This window comes from Schistocerca serialis, chromosome 2 (assembly GCF_023864345.2).
Source record: "Schistocerca serialis cubense isolate TAMUIC-IGC-003099 chromosome 2, iqSchSeri2.2, whole genome shotgun sequence".
NCBI classification, from domain to species: domain Eukaryota; kingdom Metazoa; phylum Arthropoda; class Insecta; order Orthoptera; family Acrididae; genus Schistocerca; species Schistocerca serialis.
The window spans coordinates 884,184,669-884,208,873 of NC_064639.1; the positions used below are offsets into that span (position 1 = coordinate 884,184,669).

The following is a 24,205-nucleotide window of genomic DNA, read 5'->3' on the forward strand; positions in this document are numbered from 1 at the left end:
TCACGCCCGGTACTCACAGCTTTACTTCTGCCAGTACCTCGTCTCCTACCTTCCAAACTTTACAGAAGCTCTCCTGCGAACCTTGCAGAACTAGCACTCCTGAAAGAAAGGATATAGCGGAGACATGGCTGAGCCACAGCCTGGGGGATGTATCCAGAATGAGATTTTCACTCTGCAGCGGAGTGTGCACTGATATGAAACTTCCTGGCAGATTAAAACTGTGTGCCCGACCGAGACTCGAACTCGGGACCTTTGCCTTTCGCGGGCAAGTGCTCTACCAACTGAGCTACCGAAGCACGACTCACGCCCGGTACTCACAGCTTTACCTCTGCCAGTATCTCGTCTCCTACCTTCCAAACTTTACAGAAGCTCTCCTGCGAACCTTGCAGAACTAGCACTCCTGAAAGAAAGGATATAGCGGAGACATGGCTTAGCCACAGCCTGGGGGATGTTTCCAGAATGAGATTTTCACTCTGCAGCGGAGTGTGCGCTGATATGAAACTTCCTGGCAGATTAAAACTGTGTGCCCGACCGAGACTCGAACTCGGGACCTTTGCCTTTCGCGGGCAAGTGCTCTACCAACTGAGCTACCGAAGCACGACTCACGCCCGGTACTCACAGCTTTACTTCTGCCAGTATCTCGTCTCCTACCTTCCAAACTTTACAGAAGCTCTCCTGCGAACCTTGCAGAACTAGCACTCCTGAAAGAAAGGATATAGCGGAGACATGGCTTAGCCACAGCCTGGGGGATGTTTCCAGAATGAGATTTTCACTCTGCAGCGGAGTGTGCGCTGATATGAAACTTCCTGGCAGATTAAAACTGTGTGCCCGACCGAGACTCGAACTCGGGACCTTTGCCTTTCGCGGGCAAGTGCTCTACCAACTGAGCTACCAAAGCACGACTCACGCCCGGTACTCACAGCTTTACTTCTGCCAGTATCTCGTCTCCTACCTTCCAAACTTTACAGAAGCTCTCCTGCGAACCTTGCAGAACTAGCACTCCTGAAAGAAAGGATATAGCGGAGACATGGCTTAGCCACAGCCTGGGGGATGTTTCCAGAATGAGATTTTCACTCTGCAGCGGAGTGTGCGCTGATATGAAACTTCCTGGCAGATTAAAACTGTGTGCCCGACCGAGACTCGAACTCGGGACCTTTGCCTTTCGCGAGCAAGTGCTCTACCATTTTTTTTTTTTTTTACCCCTAGACCATTTTTTTGTGCTCTACCAACTTTTTTTTTTTTTTTGTTTTTTTTTTTTTTTTTTACAGACGCTCTATCCATCTTTTTTTTTTTTAACCTTTGCGTCAATTTGTAATGAGAAAGAACTGAACAAAGTGTATATCATTGCTAGGCTGCTGTAGCGCAATATAAGAAATGAAATGTCTTCTTAAGGATTTTTTTTTTTTTTTTTTTTTTTTTTTTTTTTTTTTTGCCAAGTAGTAAACAGAAATTGTTGTGGTGCACAAAAGACTATCACTTCATAATTGAAGGAAGGTTGCTCCGCTCGCTCCGCGAGAGAAGGGAAATGTGAAAGCGAAAATGGGAAAGAAAAAATGCCTTCTGCATTGGTGAGCATCTGAATAGTATCGTAAAATTGCGGCAAGTGCTAAATTCCCAGGAAGCAAATGGGAGTCATACATACAGGTCACTGGCAACCTCTGCGATCCGAAAGATTGTATTTGAAGCATTTAACCGTTAATTATGATGTTCAGCATATTTCCAAATATCCTCCTGTAGTCACAGTGTTGTCTCATTTTAAAGTGTTCAATTTCTATGTAAGAATAATAGTCGAGGAAAGTAGCATGTCTATTCTGCATAATAAACGATGCTGTGTGGCCCATGATCCACGTTGCAGCGTTGTTTTTTGCTCGTGGATATCTCAGTTTTTGTGGCTGAATGATCTCTAAAAGATCTACACCACAGGGCGTCGTACGGTCTATCACCGACAATCGTTGACGAAGAAATGTAGTAATTTCTTCTGCATGTCCGCACGTGAACCTATGAAGAAGCGTATCGACCCTTCCGCATGCGTCACAGTTGGGCGTTGGATGAAGGCCAATTTTATGTAGCTTTTCATTCGTTGCTACTTTATCGTTGACTGTTAGATACCAGTCGGCTATGACGCGTGACGGTAACACGTCGCTGTGCACATTCCGCCATACTATACTCCAATGTGTATGTGGATGTTTTTCTTCGAGACGATTCCTGTGGTTTGTTGTCGTGAGAAGGCCATAAAGCTTCCTGTTCGTCAGGCTTCCGTTATCGACGATGTTGTGTCGAATGTAGCTCATTTCCATGTAGTACAGTCGCACATGTCGGTAAACAAGTGGAATGCCGGCGATATTAACGGGTGGGTCAAGGCTATGAGGCTTCCACCGCTGAATGAGGTTTGTGATGATACTGGTCCTCCGGGTACGGAACTCCTTCCTGATGCGATTTAGGAGCAGGGTGACACATTTTTTGTGTACTTTAATGAGGTTAAGGCCACCTTTGAACGAAGGCAAGGTTAAGGTATCGAATTGAACTTTGAAAATGTGCCCCCTAAAAAGAAACCAGCATAACGCTTGTTGTATACTCTTGGCTAGATGGTCGGAGATGGGAAGAATTTGCGCCAAATAAGTCATCTTGCTCGTAATGGCGATCTCGATGGTCTTAACTTTCTGTAGTATGTTCAAGTCACGGTCGGAGTGAAGTATCAAAGCAGCACGTAATTTATTAAGCATGTGTGACCAGTTCTTCGTCAGGAATTTGTCTGGTTTGGCCTCAAAAGTAACACCGAGGGTTGTGTGAGAATCCTTGACCTTGCACCAGGTAACATGGGATATGTCTCCGATACCGCCACCGATCTGCAAAGCTGTGGTTTTAGTTCTATGGAGTATTGCTCCTGAAAGAAACGTGAATTTTTGTAAAAGAGTTTCCGCTGACAGAAGTTGTTGCGATGATGACACAGTTACGCATACATCGTCAGCATACGCAATGCATGGGATAGTGACAGACTGGACGCTAAGTCCGATCCCGCTATGCGCCAAGTTGTTCAGTAGCGGCTCCACTGCAATGGCGTACAAAATCATTGACAGAGGACATCCTTGGCGGACGGATTGCTCAATGGAAACTTCTTTTGTAAAATGGCCATTAATGAGAATCCGTGAGGAGGCGTTTGTAGTAAGTTTGCGAATTAATTCTATGAGAGGAAGTCCAAAACCTAGTTTCTTCATGCTTTTAAAGAGGAAGTCATGACGTACACGGTCATAAGCCTTCTCAAAATCTAGAAAGATCAGAGCGCCCTGTCCTTTGGTTTCAGCATACGAACAGATGATGTCCCTCAAATCGCAGGCTGCTGAGATTGCACTTCGGCCTTGCACTGCACTGTACTGGTAACTGCCCAAAACCTTGTACATAACGGTTTGCATCCTTAGCTTAATCGATCTGGTGATGATTTTGAAGTCGGCATTCAGGAGTGTGATGGGTCGCATGTTTTCGACCTTCCTGCTGTTCCCTTTTTTCGGTAAGGGCAGGATGATACCTTCCGTAAATGCCTTGGGTATAGCTTCCAGGTGCCAGAGTTCATTCGCGATCTCGAGGAGCGTCGGACCGAGGAGGTTCCAGTAACGCTGGTAAAACTCAGCGCTGAGACCGTCTGGTCCTGGTGACTTCCCTTTCTTTGCACTGTGGACCGCCAGTCGGATTTCGTCCTCTGTGAAAAGAGATTCCAGATTTGCAGTATCCTGTTGCGACAAGCGACAGCTCAAGGTCCTAAGAAAATCGTCGCACGAGTGTTCATCAACGGCTTGCTTCTTGTAAAGTTGACTATAATAGTCGTAGACGTGCGAGATGATGTCACGTTGCTTCGTGATGGCATTCTCAGCGTCATCAACAACGGCTTCAATCAACATGGCTTTACACCGTTTCGTCGTTCTCAGGATGTGGTACAGAGAAGCCCGTTCTTCGGCGACAACGTCCTTGGGGTGGGCTCGCACGATGATGCCTTGCATTCGTTGGCGTTGTATCGCCGTGATTTTCGCTTTATATCGTTTGATCTTTATGTCGATATCGCCAGAAGGATTGTTAGCGCGACTGTACAGTTCTCTCAAACAGCGATAATAAAACTCAATAGTCTGTTTCTGCCAAAAGCTTTTTTGTCGGGCGTAACTCATGAGGGTGAGGCGTAATTTAGGCTTAGCACACTGAGTCCACCACTGGAGAGCGCTATCGTAACGACGTCGTTGCCGCTGGAGCTGTTGCCACGTTATGTTCACCTCCTCTTCAAGTTGGGCATCCTGCAGAAGGCTGACATTCAATTTCCAGTAGCCTTTCCCGCGGTATATTTGCTGGCGGCGTAGGTTAAGGTAACACTGATACGCACAATGGTCGGAGATGTTGACAGGAGCTATGTCACAGTTCACAGCGTGTCGCTGGAGGGCCTCGGACACATAGATCCTATCCAACCGACTGGCAGAATGACTAGTTACGAAGGTGTACGCTACCCGTTCACCGTGCAGTTGTTGCCATGTATCGTGAAGACGCATGCCATGAATTAAATGTGCAAGTTCGATACATCTGTTCGTGTGAGGAGTTTGGTCTCTGTCGTTAAGCACACAATTGAAGTCACCACCGAGGATGAGATGTGCACGATAAGCGCTAAGAAGAATGGGAACCTCGTTTTTATAAAATGTTGAGCGATCTCTCTTATGAGTGCTACCTGAGGGAGCGTACACGTTAACAATCTGCACACCATTCACTCGAAGAGAAATGCCACGACCACTAGGCAACCGCTGCACATCCGTAAATGGTATACCGTCGCGCAGAAGTATGGCAGTGCCTACAGCATCCTGGAGATTGATGTTATCAATGAGAACGTAACCGGGCACTTCTAAGACTGTGATTACCTCCTGTAGGAGGGCAATGTCAACGCTGGTACCATACAAGAAATCAGTTAGCGAACGGAGTTTCACCGCACTGTGAATTCTATTGACGTTAAGTGTGGTAACGTTGTAGGTTTGGCTATCGCACATGATGGTTCAGAGGACAATGAGCTCTGTGTTGGATCGTCCTTCTCGACGTCTTTGAATCAAACTCGTTGGGAACGTCTGGAGTACTCAGAGAGTGGAAATGTCGCAGGGCGATGGTCATGCGCGAGAGCAGCTACTGCTGCATCTCCTCGTCCTGCTGCCACCACGGCTCATTGCTGTCGGGGTGCTTCGCGGTGCGCGCGCCGCCCTGCCCGCCACCGCCGGCTGAGTCTGTCAACGTGGTCGCATCCGCCTGACCAACACGCGGGGCTGCGACTGACGTCAGCGAGTTCCTGCGGGAGCGCTGCTGCAGCTGCTCGCTGCTCTGCTCGCTCTTCCTCTTAGCCGTTACGGTGCTCTGTTCCCTCTCAGCGCTCAGTAGTGCCTTCAGGTGTTTGGTCTGTTCACGGATGCGTTCTTGCCTCGCGGTGTCCTCGCAGCGCACGGAGCAAGAAGATTGAGGTTCAGTCTCGCTGCCACTTTCTGACATGTGTACGGGTCTCAAATCATCCGACTTTTCCTCTTTGCTACTATTCCCTTTGCTTCTCCTTCGGCGGCCTTTCTTCGTGTCTGCTGCAGTCTCTACCGATAGGGGCGGTTCAGGCAAACTGATCTGCACCCGCTCCTGTATCTCACACGGCTTAGTTTCAGAGGTGGCTGGCGCATCGTTCTTATCCAGCGGTAATTGCCCCGGTGAGGATGACGGTGCCGGATCGACGTCCGTCCTACCGCAAATGTCTTGGGCACTGCATTCCACCTGAACTGGCATCTCCGCCTCGCTAACACGTTCCGGCTGCCGAGGTGGTGGTACCGTCCCCGCGACTACCTCACTCAATAGCGGAACAAGCTTTTCACTACCGTCTGCAGGACGTTCCCGTGGAAGTTGAAATGGACGTCGACGTGTACAGTTCATCCGCAGATGTTCTGTTGAATGGCAGATCGAACAGGTAGGGGGTTGTCCAATGTAAGTTACCTGTGCACGACAGCCGCCAATGGTAACATACGAAGGTATATGCTTTTTTAAGTCCACACGTACACTTCGCACCCCGCTGTTAACTTGGTAGCGATATGCACTCGACCATTTTTTCATTGGTAACCGACAAAACCACGCCGTACAGTGACAGAGAACGTGCTATCAGGTCATTAGGGCACTCAGGTGGCACATTAAATACCCTGACGGTTCTCACTCCGTATCCCGAAGGCACGATTTGGACATTGCTAATACTGCCATCATTATGACGAAAAGGTCTCACACCAGCATGCTCCTCAACGAATTTCTCATAAGTGTCACTCGAAATAAATTTGATAAATAACGAGTACTGCACAAAGTCCAACTGGAACGTGTCGACTATATCTTCCGGCAATTTCAGATCCTCAAAAATCCACTCATGGATTTCGAAAGCCGTCGGTCGCAAGGCAGCACGATCGAAAACACACTGAACGCTGTTCGCTCTGTTAATTGTCGACATCTTACTTACAACAGTGGTACAGAAACAAACGTTAACAGCGCTCGCACACGCTGCGCAGCTCGCCACCGCAGCACTGCTCGCGACGTAAACACTGGCCCGCGCTACCGCCCGTCACCGCGCGATGTGCACTGGCCGAGTGCCGGAGCACGACGATCTGAGCTACCGAAGCACGACTCACGCCCGGTACTCACAGCTTTACTTCTGCCAGTATCACGTCTCCTACCTTCCAAACTTTACAGAAGCTCTCCTGCGAACCTTGCAGAACTAGCACTCCTGAAAGAAAGGATATAGCGGAGACATGGCTTAGCCACAGCCTGGGGGATGTTTCCAGAATGAGATTTTCACTCTGCAGCGGAGTGTGCGCTGATATGAAACTTCCTGGCAGATTAAAACTGTGTGCCCGACCGAGACTCGAACTCGGGACCTTTGCCTTTCGCGGGCAAGTGCTCTAACAACTGAGCTACCGAAGCACGACTCACGCCCGGTACTCACAGCTTTACTTCTGCCAGTATCTCGTCTCCTACCTTCCAAACTTTACAGAAGCTCTCCTGCGAACCTTGCAGAACTAGCACTCCTGAAAGAAAGGATATAGCGGAGACATGGCTTAGCCACAGCCTGGGGGATGTTTCCAGAATGAGATTTTCACTCTGCAGCGGAGTGTGCGCTGATATGAAACTTCCTGGCAGATTAAAACTGTGTGCCCGACCGAGACTCGAACTCGGGACCTTTGCCATTCGCGGGCAAGTGCTCTACCAACTGAGCTACCGAAGCACGACTCACGCCCGGTACTCACAGCTTTACTTCTGCCAGTATCTCGTCTCCTACCTTCCAAACTTTACAGAAGCTCTCCTGCGAACCTTGCAGAACTAGCACTCCTGAAAGAAAGGATATAGCGGAGACATGGCTTAGCCACAGCCTGGGGAATGTTTCCAGAATGAGATTTTCACTCTGCAGCGGAGTGTGCGCTGATATGAAACTTCCTGGCAGATTAAAACTGTGTGCCCGACCGAGACTCGAACTCGGGACCTTTGCCTTTCGCGGGCAAGTGCTCTACCAACTGAGCTACCGAAGCACGACTCACGCCCGGTACTCACAGCTTTACTTCTGCCAGTATCTCGTCTCCTACCTTCCAAACTTTACAGAAGCTCTCCTGCGAACCTTGCAGAACTAGCACTCCTGAAAGAAAGGATATAGCGGAGACATGGCTTAGCCACAGCCTGGGGAATGTTTCCAGAATGAGATTTTCACTCTGCAGCGGAGTGTGCGCTGATATGAAACTTCCTGGCAGATTAAAACGGTGTGCCCGACCGAGACTCGAACTCGGGACCTTTGCCTTTCGCGGGCAAGTGCTCTACCAACTGAGCTACCGAAGCACGACTCACGCCCGTTACTCACAGCTTTACATCTGCCAGTATCTCGTCTCCTACCTTCCAAACTTTACAGAAGCTCTCCTGCGAACCTTGCAGAACTAGCACTCCTGAAAGAAAGGATATAGCGGAGACATGGCTTAGCCACAGCCTGGGGGATGTTTCCAGAATGAGATTTTCACTCTGCAGCGGAGTGTGCGCTGATATGAAACTTCCTAGCAGATTAAAACTGTGTGCCCGACCTAGACTCGAACTCGGGACCTTTGCCTTTCGCGGGCAAGTGCTCTACCAACTGAGCTACCGAAGCACGACTCACGCCCGGTACTCACAGCTTTACTTCTGCCAGTATCTCGTCTCCTACCTTCCAAACTTTACAGAAGCTCTCCTGCGAACCTTGCAGAACTAGCACTCCTGAAAGAAAGGATATAGCGGAGACATGGCTTAGCCACAGCCTGGGGGAAGTTTCCAGAATGAGATTTTCACTCTGCAGCGGAGTGTGCGCTGATATGAAACTTCCTGGCAGATTAAAACTGTGTGCCCGACCGAGACTCGAACTCGGGACCTTTGCCTTTCGCGGGCAAGTGCTCTACCAACTGAGCTACCGAAGCACGACTCACGCCCGGTACTCACAGCTTTACTTCTGCCAGTATCTCGTCTCCTACCTTCCAAACTTTACAGAAGCTCTCCTGCGAACCTTGCAGAACTAGCACTCCTGAAAGAAAGGATATAGCGGAGACATGGCTTAGCCACAGCCTGTGGGATGTTTCCAGAATGAGATTTTCACTCTGCAGCGGAGTGTGCGCTGATATGAAACTTCCTGGCAGATTAAAACTGTGTGCCCGACCGAGACTCGAACTCGGGACCTTTGCCTTTCGCGGGCAAGTGCTCTACCAACTGAGCTACCGAAGCACGACTCACGCCCGGTACTCACAGCTTTACTTCTGCCAGTATCTCGTCTCCTACCTTCCAAACTTTACAGAAGCTCTCCTGCGAACCTTGCAGAACTAGCACTCCTGAAAGAAAGGATATAGCGGAGACATGGCTTAGCCACAGCCTGGGGGATGTTTCCAGAATGAGATTTTCACTCTGCAGCGGAGTGTGCGCTGATATGAAACTTCCTGGCAGATTAAAACTGTGTGCCCGACCGAGACTCGAACTCGGGACCTTTGCCTTTCGCGGGCAAGTGCTCTACCAACTGAGCTACCGAAGCATGACTCACGCCCGGTACTCACAGCTTTACTTCTGCCAGTATCTCGTCTCCTACCTTCCAAACTTTACTGAAGCTCTCCTGCGAACCTTGCAGAACTAGCACTCCTGAAAGAAAGGATATAGCGGAGACATGGCTTAGCCACAGCCTGGGGGATGTTTCCAGAATGAGATTTTCACTCTGCAGCGGAGTGTGCGCTGATATGAAACTTCCTGGCAGATTAAAACTGTGTGCCCGACCGAGACTCGAACTCGGGACCTTTGCCTTTCGGCAGCAAGTGCTCTACCATCTGAGCCACCGAAGCACGACTCACGCCCGGTACTCACAGCTTTACTTCTGCCAGTATCTCGTCTCCTACCTTCCAAACTTTACAGAAGCTCTCCTGCGAACCTTGCAGAACTAGCACTCCTGAAAGAAAGGATATAGCGGAGACATGGCTTAGCCACAGCCTGGGGGATGTTTCCAGAATGAGATTTTCACTCTGCAGCGGAGTGTGCGTTGATATGAAACTTCCTGGCAGATTAAAACTGTGTGCCCGACCGAGACTCGAACTCGGGACCTTTGCCTTTCGCGGGCAAGTGCTCTACCAACTGAGCTACCGAAGCACGACTCACGCCCGGTACTCACAGCTTTACTTCTGCCAGTATCTCGTCTCCTACTTTCCAAACTTTACAGAAGCTCTCCTGCGAACCTTGCAGAACTAGCACTCCTGAAAGAAAGGATATAGCGGAGACATGGCTTAGCCACAGCCTGGGGGATGTTTCCAGAACGAGATTTTCACTCTGCAGCGGAGTGTGCGCTGATACGAAACTACCTGGCAGATTAAAACTGTGTGCCCGACCGAGACCCGAACTCGGGACCTTTGCCTTTCGCGGGCAAGTGCTCTACCAAATGAGCTACCGAAGCACGACTCACGCCCGGTACTCACAGCTTTACTTCTGCCAGTATCTCGTCTCCTACCTTCCAAACTTTACAGAAGCTCTCCTGCGAACCTTGCAGAACTAGCACTCCTGAAAGAAAGGATATAGCGGAGACATGGCTTAGCCACAGCCTGGGGGATGTTTCCAGAATGGGATTTTCACTCTGCAGCGGAGTGTGCGCTGATATGAAACTTCCTGGCAGATTAAAACTGTGTGCCCGACCGAGACTCGAACTCGGGACCTTTGCCTTTCGCGGGCAAGTGCTCTACCAACTGAGCTACCGAAGCACGACTCACGCCCGGTACTCACAGCTTTACTTCTGCCAGTATCTCGTCTCCTACCTTCCAAACTTTACAGAAGCTCTCCTGCGAACCTTGCAGAACTAGCACTCCTGAAAGAAAGGATATAGCGGAGACATGGCTTAGCCACAGCCTGGGGGATGTTTCCAGAATGAGATTTTCACTCTGCAGCGGAGTGTGCGCTGATATGAAACTTCCTGGCAGATTCAAACCGTGTGCCTGACCGAGACTAGAACTCGGGACCTTTGCCTTTCGCGGGCAAGTGCTCTACCAACTGAGCTACCGAAGCACGAGTCACGGCCGGTACTCACAGCTTTACTTCTGCCAGTATCTCGTCTCCTACCTTCCAAACTTTACAGAAGCTCTCCTGCGAACCTTGCAGAACTAGCACTCCTGAAAGAAAGGATATAGCGGAGACATGGCTTAGCCACAGCCTGGGGGATGTTTCCAGAATGAGATTTTCACTCTGCAGCGGAGTGTGCGCTGATATGAAACTTCCTGGCAGATTAAAACTGTGTGCCCGACCGAGACTCGAACTCGGGACCTTTGCCTTTCGCGGGCAAATGCTCTACCAACTGAGCTACCGAAGCACGACTCACGCCCGGTACTCACAGCTTTACTTCTGCCAGTATCTCGTCTCCTACCTTCCAAACTTTACAGAAGCTCTCCTGCGAACCTTGCAGAACTAGCACTCCTGAAAGAAAGGATATAGCGGAGACATGGCTTAGCCACAGCCTGGGGGATGTTTCCAGAATGAGATTTTCACTCTGCAGCGGAGTGTGCGCTGATATGAAACTTCCTGGCAGATTAAAACTGTGTGCCCGACCGAGACTCGAACTCGGGACCTTTGCCTTTCGCGGGCAAGTGCTCTACCAACTGAGCTACCGAAGCACGACTCACGCCCGGTACTCACAGCTTTACTTCTGCCAGTATCTCGTCTCCTACCTTCCAAACTTTACAGAAGCTCTCCTGCGAACCTTGCAGAACTAGCACTCCTGAAAGAAAGGATATAGCGGAGACATGGCTTAGCCACAGCCTGGGGGATGTTTCCAGAATGAGATTTTCACTCTGCAGCGGAGTGTGCGCTGATATGAAACTTCCTGGCAGATTAAAACTGTGTGCCCGACCGAGACTCGAACTCGGGACCTTTGCCTTTCGCGGGCAAGTGCTCTAACAACTGAGCTACCGAAGCACGACTCACGCCCGGTACTCACAGCTTTACTTCTGCCAGTATCTCGTCTCCTACCTTCCAAACTTTACATAAGCTCTCCTGCGAACCTTGCAGAACTAGCACTCCTGAAAGAAAGGATATAGCGGAGACATGGCTTAGCCACAGCCTGGGGGATGTTTCAAGAATGAGATTTTCACTCTGCAGCGGAGTGTGCGCTGATATGAAACTTCCTGGCAGATTAAAACTGTGTGCCAGACTGAGACTCGAACTCGGCACCTTTGCCTTTCACGGGCAAGTGCTCTACCAACTGAGCTACCGAAGCACGACTCACGCCCGGTACTCACAGCTTTACTTCTGCCAGTATCTCGTCTCCTACCTTCCAAACTTTACAGAAGCTCTCCTGCGAACCATGCAGAACTAGCACTCCTGAAAGAAAGGATATAGCGGAGACATGGCTTAGCCACAGCCTGTGGGATGTTTCCAGAATGAGATTTTCACTCTGCAGCGGAGTGTGCGCTGATATGAAACTTCCTGTCAGATTAAAACTGTTTGCCCGACCGAGACTCGAACTCGGGACCTTTGCCTTTCGCGGGCAAGTGCTCTACCAACTGAGCTACCGAAGCACGACTCACGCCCGGTACTCACAGCTTTACTTCTGCCAGTATCTCGTCTCCTACCTTCCAAAATTTACAGAAGCTCTCCTGCGAACCTTGCAGAACTAGCACTCCTGAAAGAAAGGATATAGCGGAGACATGGCTTAGCCACAGCCTGGGGGATGTTTCCAGAATGAGATTTTCACTCTGCAGCGGAGTGTGCGCTGATATGAAACTTCCTGGCAGATTAAAACTGTGTGCCCGACCGAGACTCGAACTTGGGACCTTTGCCTTTCACGAGCAAGTGCTCTACCAACTGAGCTACCGAAGCACGACTCACGCCCGGTACTCACAGCTTTACTTCTGCCAGTATCTCGTCTCCTACCTTCCAAACTTTACAGAAGCTCTCCTGCGAACCTTGCAGAACTAGCACTCCTGAAAGAAAGGATATAGCGGAGACATGGCTTAGCCACAGCCTGGGGGATGTTTCCAGAATGAGATTTTCACTCTGCAGCGGAGTGTGCGCTGATATGAAACTTCCTGGCAGATTAAAACTGTGTGCCCGACCGAGACTCGAACTCGGGACCTTTGCCTTTCGCAAGCAAGTGCTCTACCAACTGAGCTACCGAAGCACGACTCACGCCCGGTACTCACAGCTTTACTTCTGCCAGTATCTCGTCTCCTACCTTCCAAACTTTACAGAAGCTCTCCTGCGAACCTTGCAGAACTAGCACTCCTGAAAGAAAAGATATAGCGGAGACATGGCTTAGCCACAGCCTGGGGGATGTTTCCAGAATAAGATTTTCACTCTACAGCGGAGTGTGCGCTGATATGAAACTTCCTGGCAGATTAAAACTGTGTGCCCGACCGAGACTCGAACTCGGGACCTTTGCCTTTCGCGGGCAAGTGCTCTACCAACTGAGCTACCGAAGCACGACTCACGCCCGGTACTCACAGCTTTACTTCTGCCAGTATCACGTCTCCTACCTTCCAAACTTTACAGAAGCTCTCCTGCGAACCTTGCAGAACTAGCACTCCTGAAAGAAAGGATATAGCGGAGACATGGCTTAGCCACAGCCTGGGGGATGTTTCCAGAATGAGATTTTCACTCTGCAGCGGAGTGTGCGCTGATATGAAACTTCCTGGCAGATTAAAACTGTGTGCCCGACCGAGACTCAAACTCGGGACCTTTGCCTTTCGCAGGCAAGCGCTCTACCAACTGAGCTACCAAAGCACGACTCACGCCCGGTACTCACAGCTTTACTTCTGCCAGTATCTCGTCTCCTACCTTCCAAACTTTGCAGAAGCTCTCCTGCGAACCTTGCAGAACTAGCACTCCTGAAAGAAAGGATATAGCGGAGACATGGCTTAGCCACAGCCTGGGGGATGTTTCCAGAATGAGATTTTCACTCTGCAGCGGAGTGTGCGCTGATATGAAACTTCCTGGCAGATTAAAACTGTGTGCCCGACCGAGACTCGAACTCGGGACCTTTGCCTTTCGCGGGCAAGTGCTCTACCAACTGAGCTACCGAAGCACGACTCACGCCCGGTACTCACAGCTTTACTTCTGCCAGTATCTCGTCTCCTACCTTCCAAACTTTACAGAAGCTCTCCTGCGAACCTTGCAGAACTAGCACTCCTGAAAGAAAGGATATAGCGGAGACATGGCTTAGCCACAGCCTGGGGGATGTTTCCAGAATGAGATTTTCACTCTGCAGCGGAGTGTGCGCTGATATGAAACTTCCTGGCAGATTAAAACTGTGTGCCCAACCGGGACTCGAACTCCGGACCTTTGCCTTTCGCGGGCAAGTGCTCTACCAACTGAGCTACCGAAGCACGACTCACGCCCGGTACTCACAGCTTTACTTCTGCCAGCATCTCGTCTCCTACCTTCCAAACTTTACAGAAGCTCTCCTGCGAACCTTGCAGAACTAGCACTCCTGAAAGAAAGGATATAGCGGAGACATGGCTTAGCCACAGCCTGGGGGATGTTTCCAGAATGAGATTTTCACTCTGCAGCGGAGTGTGCGCTGATATGAAACTTCCTGGCAGATTAAAACTGTGTGCCCGACCCAGACTCGAACTCGGGACCTTTGCCTTTCGCGGGCAAGTGCTCTACCAACTGAGCTACCGAAGCACGACTCACGCCCAGTACTCACAGCTTTACTTCTGCCAGTATCTCGTCTCCTACCTTCCAAACTTTACAGAAGCTCTCCTGCGAACCTTGCAGAACTAGCACTCCTGAAAGAAAGGATATAGCGGAGACATGGCTTAGCCAGAGCCTGGGGGATGTTTCCAGAATGAGATTTTCACTCTGCAGCGGAGTGTGCGCTGATATGAAACTTCCTGGCAGATTAAAACTGTGTGCCCGACCGAGACTCGAACTCGGGACCTTTGCCTTTCGCGGGCAAGTGCTCTACCAACTGAGCTACCAAAGCACGACTCACGGCCGGTACTCACAGCTTTACTTCTGCCAGTATCTCGTCTCCTACCTTCCAAACTTTACAGAAGCTCTCCTGCGAACCTTGCAGAACTAGCACTCCTGAAAGAAAGGATATAGCGGAGACATGGCTTAGCCACAGCCTGGGGGATGTTTCCAGAATGAGATTTTCACTCTGCAGCGGAGTGTGCGCTGATATGAAACTTCCTGGCAGATTAAAACTGTGTGCCCGACCGAGACTCGAACTCGGGACCTTTGCCTTTCGCGGGCAAATGCTCTACCAACTGAGCTACCGAAGCACGACTCACGCCCGGTACTCACAGCTTTACTTCTGCCAGTATCTCGTCTCCTACCTTCCAAACTTTACAGAAGCTCTCCTGCGAACCTTGCAGAACTAGCACTCCTGAAAGAAAGGATATAGCGGAGACATGGCTTAGCCACAGCCTGGGGGATGTTTCCAGAATGAGATTTTCACTCTGCAGCGGAGTGTGCGCTGATATGAAACTTCCTGGCAGATTAAAACTGTGTGCCCGACCGAGACTCGAACTCGGGACCTTTGCCTTTCGCGGGCAAGTGCTCTACCAACTGAGCTACCGAAGCACGACTCACGCCCGGTACTCACAGCTTTACTTCTGCCAGTATCTCGTCTCCTACCTTCCAAACTTTACAGAAGCTCTCCTGCGAACCTTGCAGAACTAGCACTCCTGAAAGAAAGGATATAGCGGAGACATGGCTTAGCCACAGCCTGGGGGATGTTTCCAGAATGAGATTTTCACTCTGCAGCGGAGTGTGCGCTGATATGAAACTTCCTGGCAGATTAAAACTGTGTGCCCGACCGAGACTCGAACTCGGGACCTTTGCCTTTCGCGGGCAAGTGCTCTAACAACTGAGCTACCGAAGCACGACTCACGCCCGGTACTCACAGCTTTACTTCTGCCAGTATCTCGTCTCCTACCTTCCAAACTTTACAGAAGCTCTCCTGCGAACCTTGCAGAACTAGCACTCCTGAAAGAAAGGATATAGCGGAGACATGGCTTAGCCACAGCCTGGGGGATGTTTCAAGAATGAGATTTTCACTCTGCAGCGGAGTGTGCGCTGATATGAAACTTCCTGGCAGATTAAAACTGTGTGCCAGACTGAGACTCGAACTCGGCACCTTTGCCTTTCACGGGCAAGTGCTCTACCAACTGAGCTACTGAAGCACGACTCACGCCCGGTACTCACAGCTTTACTTCTGCCAGTATCTCGTCTCCTACCTTCCAAACTTTACAGAAGCTCTCCTGCGAACCATGCAGAACTAGCACTCCTGAAAGAAAGGATATAGCGGAGACATGGCTTAGCCACAGCCTGTGGGATGTTTCCAGAATGAGATTTTCACTCTGCAGCGGAGTGTGCGCTGATATGAAACTTCCTGTCAGATTAAAACTGTTTGCCCGACCGAGACTCGAACTCGGGACCTTTGCCTTTCGCGGGCAAGTGCTCTACCAACTGAGCTACCGAAGCACGACTCACGCCCGGTACTCACAGCTTTACTTCTGCCAGTATCTCGTCTCCTACCTTCCAAAATTTATAGAAGCTCTCCTGCGAACCTTGCAGAACTAGCACTCCTGAAAGAAAGGATATAGCGGAGACATGGCTTAGCCACAGCCTGGGGGATGTTTCCAGAATGAGATTTTCACTCTGCAGCGGAGTGTGCGCTGATATGAAACTTCCTGGCAGATTAAAACTGTGTGCCCGACCGAGACTCGAACTTGGGACCTTTGCCTTTCACGAGCAAGTGCTCTACCAACTGAGCTACCGAAGCACGACTCACGCCCGGTACTCACAGCTTTACTTCTGCCAGTATCTTGTCTACTACCTTCCAAACTTTACAGAAGCTCTCCTGCGAACCTTGCAGAACTAGCACTCCTGAAAGAAAGGATATAGCGGAGACATGGCTTAGCCACAGCCTGGGGGATGTTTCCAGAATGAGATTTTCACTCTGCAGCGGAGTGTGCGCTGATATGAAACTTCCTGGCAGATTAAAACTGTGTGCCCGACCGAGACTCGAACTCGGGACCTTTGCCTTTCGCAAGCAAGTGCTCTACCAACTGAGCTACCGAAGCACGACTCACGCCCGGTACTCACAGCTTTACTTCTGCCAGTATCTCGTCTCCTACCTTCCAAACTTTACAGAAGCTCTCCTGCGAACCTTGCAGAACTAGCACTCCTGAAAGAAAAGATATAGCGGAGACATGGCTTAGCCACAGCCTGGGGGATGTTTCCAGAATAAGATTTTCACTCTACAGCGGAGTGTGCGCTGATATGAAACTTCCTGGCAGATTAAAACTGTGTGCCCGACCGAGACTCGAACTCGGGACCTTTGCCTTTCGCGGGCAAGTGCTCTACCAACTGAGCTACCGAAGCACGACTCACGCCCGGTACTCACAGCTTTACTTCTGCCAGTATCACGTCTCCTACCTTCCAAACTTTACAGAAGCTCTCCTGCGAACCTTGCAGAACTAGCACTCCTGAAAGAAAGGATATAGCGGAGACATGGCTTAGCCACAGCCTGGGGGATGTTTCCAGAATGAGATTTTCACTCTGCAGCGGAGTGTGCGCTGATATGAAACTTCCTGGCAGATTAAAACTGTGTGCCCGACCGAGACTCAAACTCGGGACCTTTGCCTTTCGCGGGCAAGTGCTCTACCAACTGAGCTACCAAAGCACGACTCACGCCCGGTACTCACAGCTTTACTTCTGCCAGTATCTCGTCTCCTACCTTCCAAACTTTGCAGAAGCTCTCCTGCGAACCTTGCAGAACTAGCACTCCTGAAAGAAAGGATATAGCGGAGACATGGCTTAGCCACAGCCTGGGGGATGTTTCCAGAATGAGATTTTCACTCTGCAGCGGAGTGTGCGCTGATATGAAACTTCCTGGCAGATTAAAACTGTGTGCCCGACCGAGACTCGAACTCGGGACCTTTGCCTTTCGCGGGCAAGTGCTCTACCAACTGAGCTACCGAAGCACGACTCACGCCCGGTACTCACAGCTTTACTTCTGCCAGTATCTCGTCTCCTACCTTCCAAACTTCACAGAAGCTCTCCTGCGAACCTTGCAGAACTAGCACTCCTGAAAGAAAGGATATAGCGGAGACATGGCTTAGCCACAGCCTGGAGGATGTTTCCAGAATGAGATTTTCACTCTGCAGCGGAGTGTGCGCTGATATGAAACTTCCTGGCAGATTAAAACTGTGTGCCCAACCGGGACTCGAACTCGGGACCTTTGCCTTTCGCGGGCAAGTGCTCTACCAACTGAGCTACCGAAGCACGACTCACGCCCGGTACTCACAGCTTTACTTCTGCCAGCATCTCGTCTCCTACCTTCCAAACTTTACAGAAGCTCTCCTGCGAACCTTGCAGAACTAGCACTCCTGAAAGAAAGGATATAGCGGAGACATGGCTTAGCCACAGCCTGGGGGATGTTTCCAGAATGAGATTTTCACTCTGCAGCGGAGTGTGCGCTGATATGAAACTTCCTGGCAGATTAAAACTGTGTGCCCGACCCAGACTCGAACTCGGGACCTTTGCCTTTCGCGGGCAAGTGCTCTACCAACTGAGCTACCGAAGCACGACTCACGCCCAGTACTCACAGCTTTACTTCTGCCAGTATCTCGTCTCCTACCTTCCAAACTTTACAGAAGCTCTCCTGCGAACCTTGCAGAACTAGCACTCCTGAAAGAAAGGATATAGCGGAGACATGGCTTAGCCAGAGCCTGGGGGATGTTTCCAGAATGAGATTTTCACTCTGCAGCGGAGTGTGCGCTGATATGAAACTTCCTGGCAGATTAAAACTGTGTGCCAGACCGAGACTCGAACTCGGGACCTTTGCCTTTCGCGGGCAAGTGCTCTACCAACTGAGCTACCAAAGCACGACTCACGCCCGGTACTCACAGCTTTACATCTGCCAGTATCTCGTCTCCTACCTTCCAAACTTTACAGAAGCTCTCCTGCGAACCTTGCAGAACTAGCACTCCTGAAAGAAAGGATATAGCGGAGACATGGCTTAGCCACAGCCTGGGGGATGTTTCCAGAATGAGATTTTCACTCTGCAGCGGAGTGTGCGCTGATATGAAACTTCCTGGCAGATTAAAACTGTGTGCCCGACCGAGACTCGAACTCGGGACCTTTGCCTTTCGCGGGCAAGTGCTCTACCAACTTAGCTACCGAAGCACGACTCACGCCCGGTACTCACAGCTTTACTTCTGCCAGTATCTCGTCTCCTACCTTCCAAACTTTACAGAAGCTCTCCTGCGAACCTTGCAGAACTAGCACTCCTGAAAGAAAGGATATAGCAGAGACATGGCTTAGCCACAGCCTGGGGGATGTTTCCAGAATGAGATTTTCACTCTGCAGCGGAGTGTGCGCTGATATGAAGCTTCCTGGCAGATTAAAACTGTTTGCCCGACCGAGACACGAACTCGGGACCTTTGCCTTTCGCGGGCAAGTGCTCTACCAACTGAGCTACCGAAGCACGACTCACGCCCGGTACTCACAGCTTTACTTCTGCCAGTATCTCATCTCCTACCTTCCAAACTTTACAGAAGCTCTCCTGCGAACCTTGCAGAACTAGCACTCCTGAAAGAAAGGATATAGCGGAGACATGGCTTAGCCACAGCCTGGGGGATGTTTCCAGAATGAGATTTTCACTCTGCAGCGGAGTGTGCGCTGATATGAAGCTTCCTGGCAGATTAAAACTGTGTGCCCGACCCAGACTCGAACTCGGGTTCTTTGCCTTTCGCGGGCAAGTGCTCTACCAACTGAGCTACCGAAGCACGACTCACACCCGGTACTCACAGCTTTACTTCTGCCAGTATCTCGTCTCCTACCTTCCAAACTTTACAGAAGCTCTCCTGCGAACCTTGCAGAACTAGCACTCCTGATAGAAAGGATATAGCGGAGACATGGCTTAGCCACAGCCTGGGGGATGTTTCCAGAATGAGATTTTCACTCTGCAGCGGAGTGTGCGCTGATATGAAACTTCCTGGCAGATTAAAACTGTGTGCCCGACCGAGACTCGAACTCGGGACGAGATACTGGCAGAAGTAAAGCTGTGAGTACCGGGCGTGAGTCGTGCTTCGGTAGCTCAGTTCGTAGAGCACTTGCCCGCGAAAGGCAAAGGTCCCGAGTTCGAGTCTCGGTCGGGCACACAGTTTTAATCTGCCAGGAAGTTTCACAACAAACAATGTATTTACCTTAATAGTCATAATATATATAGCAGTTCATGACAAATTACAAAACTCCGCCATCTCTCTTCCCACATCCACCACTTCTGGCAGCTCACCTCCAACTGCGCAACGCTATGCGCTGTTCACAGCCAGCTGCCTAACACTACAATGGCGAGTATTACAACAATGCAAAGCAGCCACAGACTGCACACAGCACAGCTAGTGATTTTCATACAGAGGTGGCGTTACCAATAAGAAAACCTAAACAGCCTACTTACATAGCCCCCATGCTCCCCACAAAAAATTTTACAAATTGTTTTGGGCAGTGGCCAATAATGATTTGATAAAATTTTTCATAATTACAATAACAAAGATATCAAATGCACACGCTTTTTGATACAATGTTGGTCAAAAGCTAAAATTTTCTCACAGTCCATAAAGACAGTCCTCATCATTCGTCACAGTAAAATTGCAGTGTTTTTCTCAAAGTCTGAGCAGTAAAAGAAAATGCACACAGAATTGTGGATTTCCATGCAATCTTGAAGAAGTAGTGTTGTCCTTCCAATGGAAAGACAGTGCTGACTCTTGACATGCAGACAGGTATTGGTCCACAATGGAGCAAACCCACAGCAGAGTCATTCGAAGTTTTGAAGAATACTGGTAGGTAGGTCATCACAGAGCAGACCCACTGTAGTCCTGGTAGAGATTATGGTATTGGTGGGTCATCAAAGATGCAGACCCACTGTAGTCCTTGTAGAGATAATGGTATTGGTGGGTCATCAAAGATGCAGACCCACTGTAGTCCTTGTAGAGATAATGGTATTGGTGGGTCATCAAAGATGCAGACCCACTGTAGTCCTTGTAGAGATGGCCAGCAGCCATCTGTTGTGACTATGCAGGTGCACAATCACCACTGAAGAGTCTTGCGGATAATATAGCAAGTCCATAACCACCACTTGTGCACTCACAAAGTTTTTGGAATTGTCCTTAGAACCAGCAATGCTGTTATCCAGTCCCTTGCTGAATCATTAACACACGTGCAAACACTATCAGTCCCTACGTCTCACATATTGTGCATATACTATGACCAACAGAAACGTGTGCAGTTAAATGTAACTTACAAGTTACTTAATTTGATGAACTGGTGTCAATTACAATTTTATAACATAAGAATACAATTACAAAGGTACAAAATACATCATTAAAGAACATAACAATACAGATAACATTTGTAGTACAGGCTTTACAACAGAATAGAAATAAACATATACATCAATGTTACAGGAATTATGAGATAAGTAGATACATAAAAGATCAGAATAAATTTTGAAACGTCAACTTCAAACATGAGCATTAACACAAAACATAATAAATAATGTCTAAACATCTTTACAAAGAAAATAACATATTATCAGAAAAATTCTACAACATAGCTCTCATCAGCTAAACACATAAAGACAGGAAAAACACAAATACACAAGGGTACACAAACATATAGAGGGATGACACAAAAGGAAAGGACAGGGTTTGTTTTACTGCAGTATTTTGCATGGAGATCTCCCTTTGTTCGTCATTATTCCCAAAAGTACTATCTAAGCCGGCTTTCTGTATTCTGTTCACATCCTCTTTCAAAATAGTTTTTCTCCACTGTACACTACTTTTTTTTTTGGCCAAACCATTTTCTTATATCTTCTCAATGCATTTCTTCCAATTCATCATAGTTAGTTTCTTATATAGTCTACCCCCTCTTAAGCTAACTTAAATCTACTGAGCTCAGATGCTAAACTAAGGGACGAGGCAATGCAGCAGCACAAAACAATTAACACAAACAGCAATGACAAAAAATACAAAAGGCAAAGCAAGCAGCATAAATTACAACTAATATAAGGCAATGAGCAGCAAAGAAAAAATAAATGCGTAGTAAAACTGGCTTAACAGCGTAATGTATAGTGAAATTTAGTAGCACTATGCCTGGCAGACAATAGCAGAAAATGAAATAACTTATACCTAAACATGACATAGCTCAAGCAGAAAAAATAGTACACTAAAGATAACAATGCAGATAAGGGAAATGTATAATCACATCTTAATGTCTAAGTAATTAAAGTGGTGCACCACAACTATTTCTACAAAAGAAATTACCAAGTACTTGAAAAGAAAATTATGAATGCAGTTCCTGTGAAGGTAAATGTCTTTTTGTGCTCCCTCATTTTTTTAAAAAGATTATTATTTACTCGATCTGTAGACAGAAAATATTTATATTAGTACATCTATAAAATTCTATTTTAACCAATGCTGCAGTGCAGCTAGAAACTAGATATTAAACAAAATGAAAATATGTACAAAGGAAGGCATGAAACATCATTCATTAGCCATATGGCATTTCATAAGGCAGTAAAAATTCTCTCAATTCTCGAGAAAGACGCTTGTCATAATCAGGGGTGCAGATGTAAGTATCTTTCCAAGTAATGAGCGTGTCGTATTTGCGGTGCTTTCTACAAGGAATGTCAATAGTGAGGATAATGGCCTCCCTTTTTTTTCTTTTCTACCTGTGCCTCTGAAAGGGGCACACGCTAATGGCTTTTTTTTTTTTTTTTTTTTTCAGGCGACTGTCGCCCAGCTGGGTGCCCACGATGCATTACGTGCAGGTGGTCACTTAACTTTCTTACCGAAATATTTACGACAGCAGTTTCCGCTACAGTGACAGTCTCATATAAAAATTTCATAGGTTGAGAATTTGCGTTACAAATGTAGAAACAAAATCCTGTAAATATAAAAGTGTCCAAAAATTTTTCACAGGCATTGTGATACATTCACGCATTTACACACATTTCATAACTCTTAAAGTACGATTCTTGGTTTCCAACATCCTTTTTCACAAGTCAGAGTCCCTAACCATTACTCATTATTCCTTACCTTATTCGTCGACACTTCTTCAATATTTCATCATTACAGATATGTAGCATAATCAAATAACTCATATAGCATCAGCTTACTGATCATAAACATACTGCAACAGCATAATACACATAGTCATCGTAATAATAACATCATAACACCTCAGTCAACTCTCAAAATCATCGTAGCTTCCTCCAATAATTTCAAAACCTAAATAAATTCACTGCTCATGTCAAAAGTGACATCTGCCTCAAACACACTTCAAAAATCATGATTGCATACCAAATACATCATTCAAAGCTCTCATAGTATCACAATGGTTTCGAAACATATGAACAGTTTATAAAGTACAGACAAAATACAATTTCATAAGTGTGAAGTTATCCAACTGTGTAACTGCGTAAACATCTGTCACTGATGTAGTAAAAAAAATATTTATCTCTCAGTTAAATGATCAGATAGATGTGTAATTTGTGTGTTAGAGAAATATGGTACCGATGTGTAAAGTTGTATAAGCAAATACCATATTAGCTAGGGCTCCTTGTGCTTGCCAAACACATGGTACACAAAGTAGGCGTGTAACCCCCTGAGGATTAATGTAATTATACCCTCAGGTGTTACAAATTACTGCAATGGAATGAAATGTATCACGGAAAACCTTTGTATCATTGTACTTCAAATATCTTCAAAAAATACATGTTTTAAGTACAAAATTAATCACTCAAATACGTGTACTGTAGCGCTAAACTGTGCGTCTTGTTGTAAGATAATCTCTGTGGAAGTGTCATAGTTATCGTCCTCTGAAAGCTAAGTTCTGCAGAAGTCAATGTACTTACTTCATCATAAACGAAAGTGAAAATCTTTGCATATATATATCGTAGTTATTACGTACCTGACCATAATCAAGAAAGTACTATAATGTAACATATTGTTGTGCTACGGAAAAGGCTGTCTCATTGTAGCTATACCACAAAAGTTACTACTAAAACATGTTTTACTTTCCAGAATAATACATAAAACTGTGCAGACATAAAACAGAAAAAGCACAAAAGCAACAATGTAAATTGTATCACACATTAGTTGCGTCATGATATAATTGTGTAGCTGTCAAAGAAACCAAGTGCTAAGTCATCTTGAATCCCACAGAAAGTACTTCAAATAAAGAATGTCTTTTCAAGTAAACCAAAATGTTGCATGAAAATCTCATTAGCAGTACCAGTACATGTTCGAAGTATGTAAGCCTGATAGTCGTTACGTAATCGTGTAACTAACAAGCAAAAATGTACAAATAACAACACTGTGTCGTCAGTTCACTATAACAATGCATTCGTAATTTCTGTTTAAATAAGTTCTCTTGGTTCTTGACTGGATATTTAACTTCAAACATTGTTGCATGTTAACAGTTTCTTAAGTCTGACAAAACATACTAGAAATGTGACGTGAAAAATTTTATGGCAAAGACTAAGTTAAAAAGCAGATTATCTCTCAATAAACGGTTTTACATGTGAAATGTGGTGTAAACCTTTACTCTTCCTAGTACGCAGAGTTTCAACTTTAACGCAATTATCATGTGGTATATGTCGGTGAGGAGTGCTAAAATTTTTCTCAAGGTTAGATTTTTCTCT

The 24,205-nt window shown here is 47.6% G+C and overlaps 4 non-coding genes across 4 annotated transcripts; all 4 read right to left on the reverse strand.

Annotated features, from left to right (window-relative positions):
- Positions 1-10,787: 10,787 nt before the first annotated feature.
- On the reverse strand, positions 10,788-10,862 carry Trnas-cga (transfer RNA serine (anticodon CGA)). The gene has a single exon. It is a non-coding gene; the product is annotated as a tRNA-Ser (tRNA).
- Positions 10,863-11,991: 1,129 nt separating this feature from the next.
- Positions 11,992-12,066, reverse strand: Trnas-cga (transfer RNA serine (anticodon CGA)). The gene has a single exon. It is a non-coding gene; the product is annotated as a tRNA-Ser (tRNA).
- A 2,634-nt stretch (positions 12,067-14,700) lies between these two features.
- Trnas-cga (transfer RNA serine (anticodon CGA)) lies at positions 14,701-14,775 on the reverse strand. The gene has a single exon. It is a non-coding gene; the product is annotated as a tRNA-Ser (tRNA).
- A 1,129-nt stretch (positions 14,776-15,904) lies between these two features.
- Trnas-cga (transfer RNA serine (anticodon CGA)) lies at positions 15,905-15,979 on the reverse strand. Its single transcript has one exon. It is a non-coding gene; the product is annotated as a tRNA-Ser (tRNA).
- Positions 15,980-24,205: the final 8,226 nt, after the last annotated feature.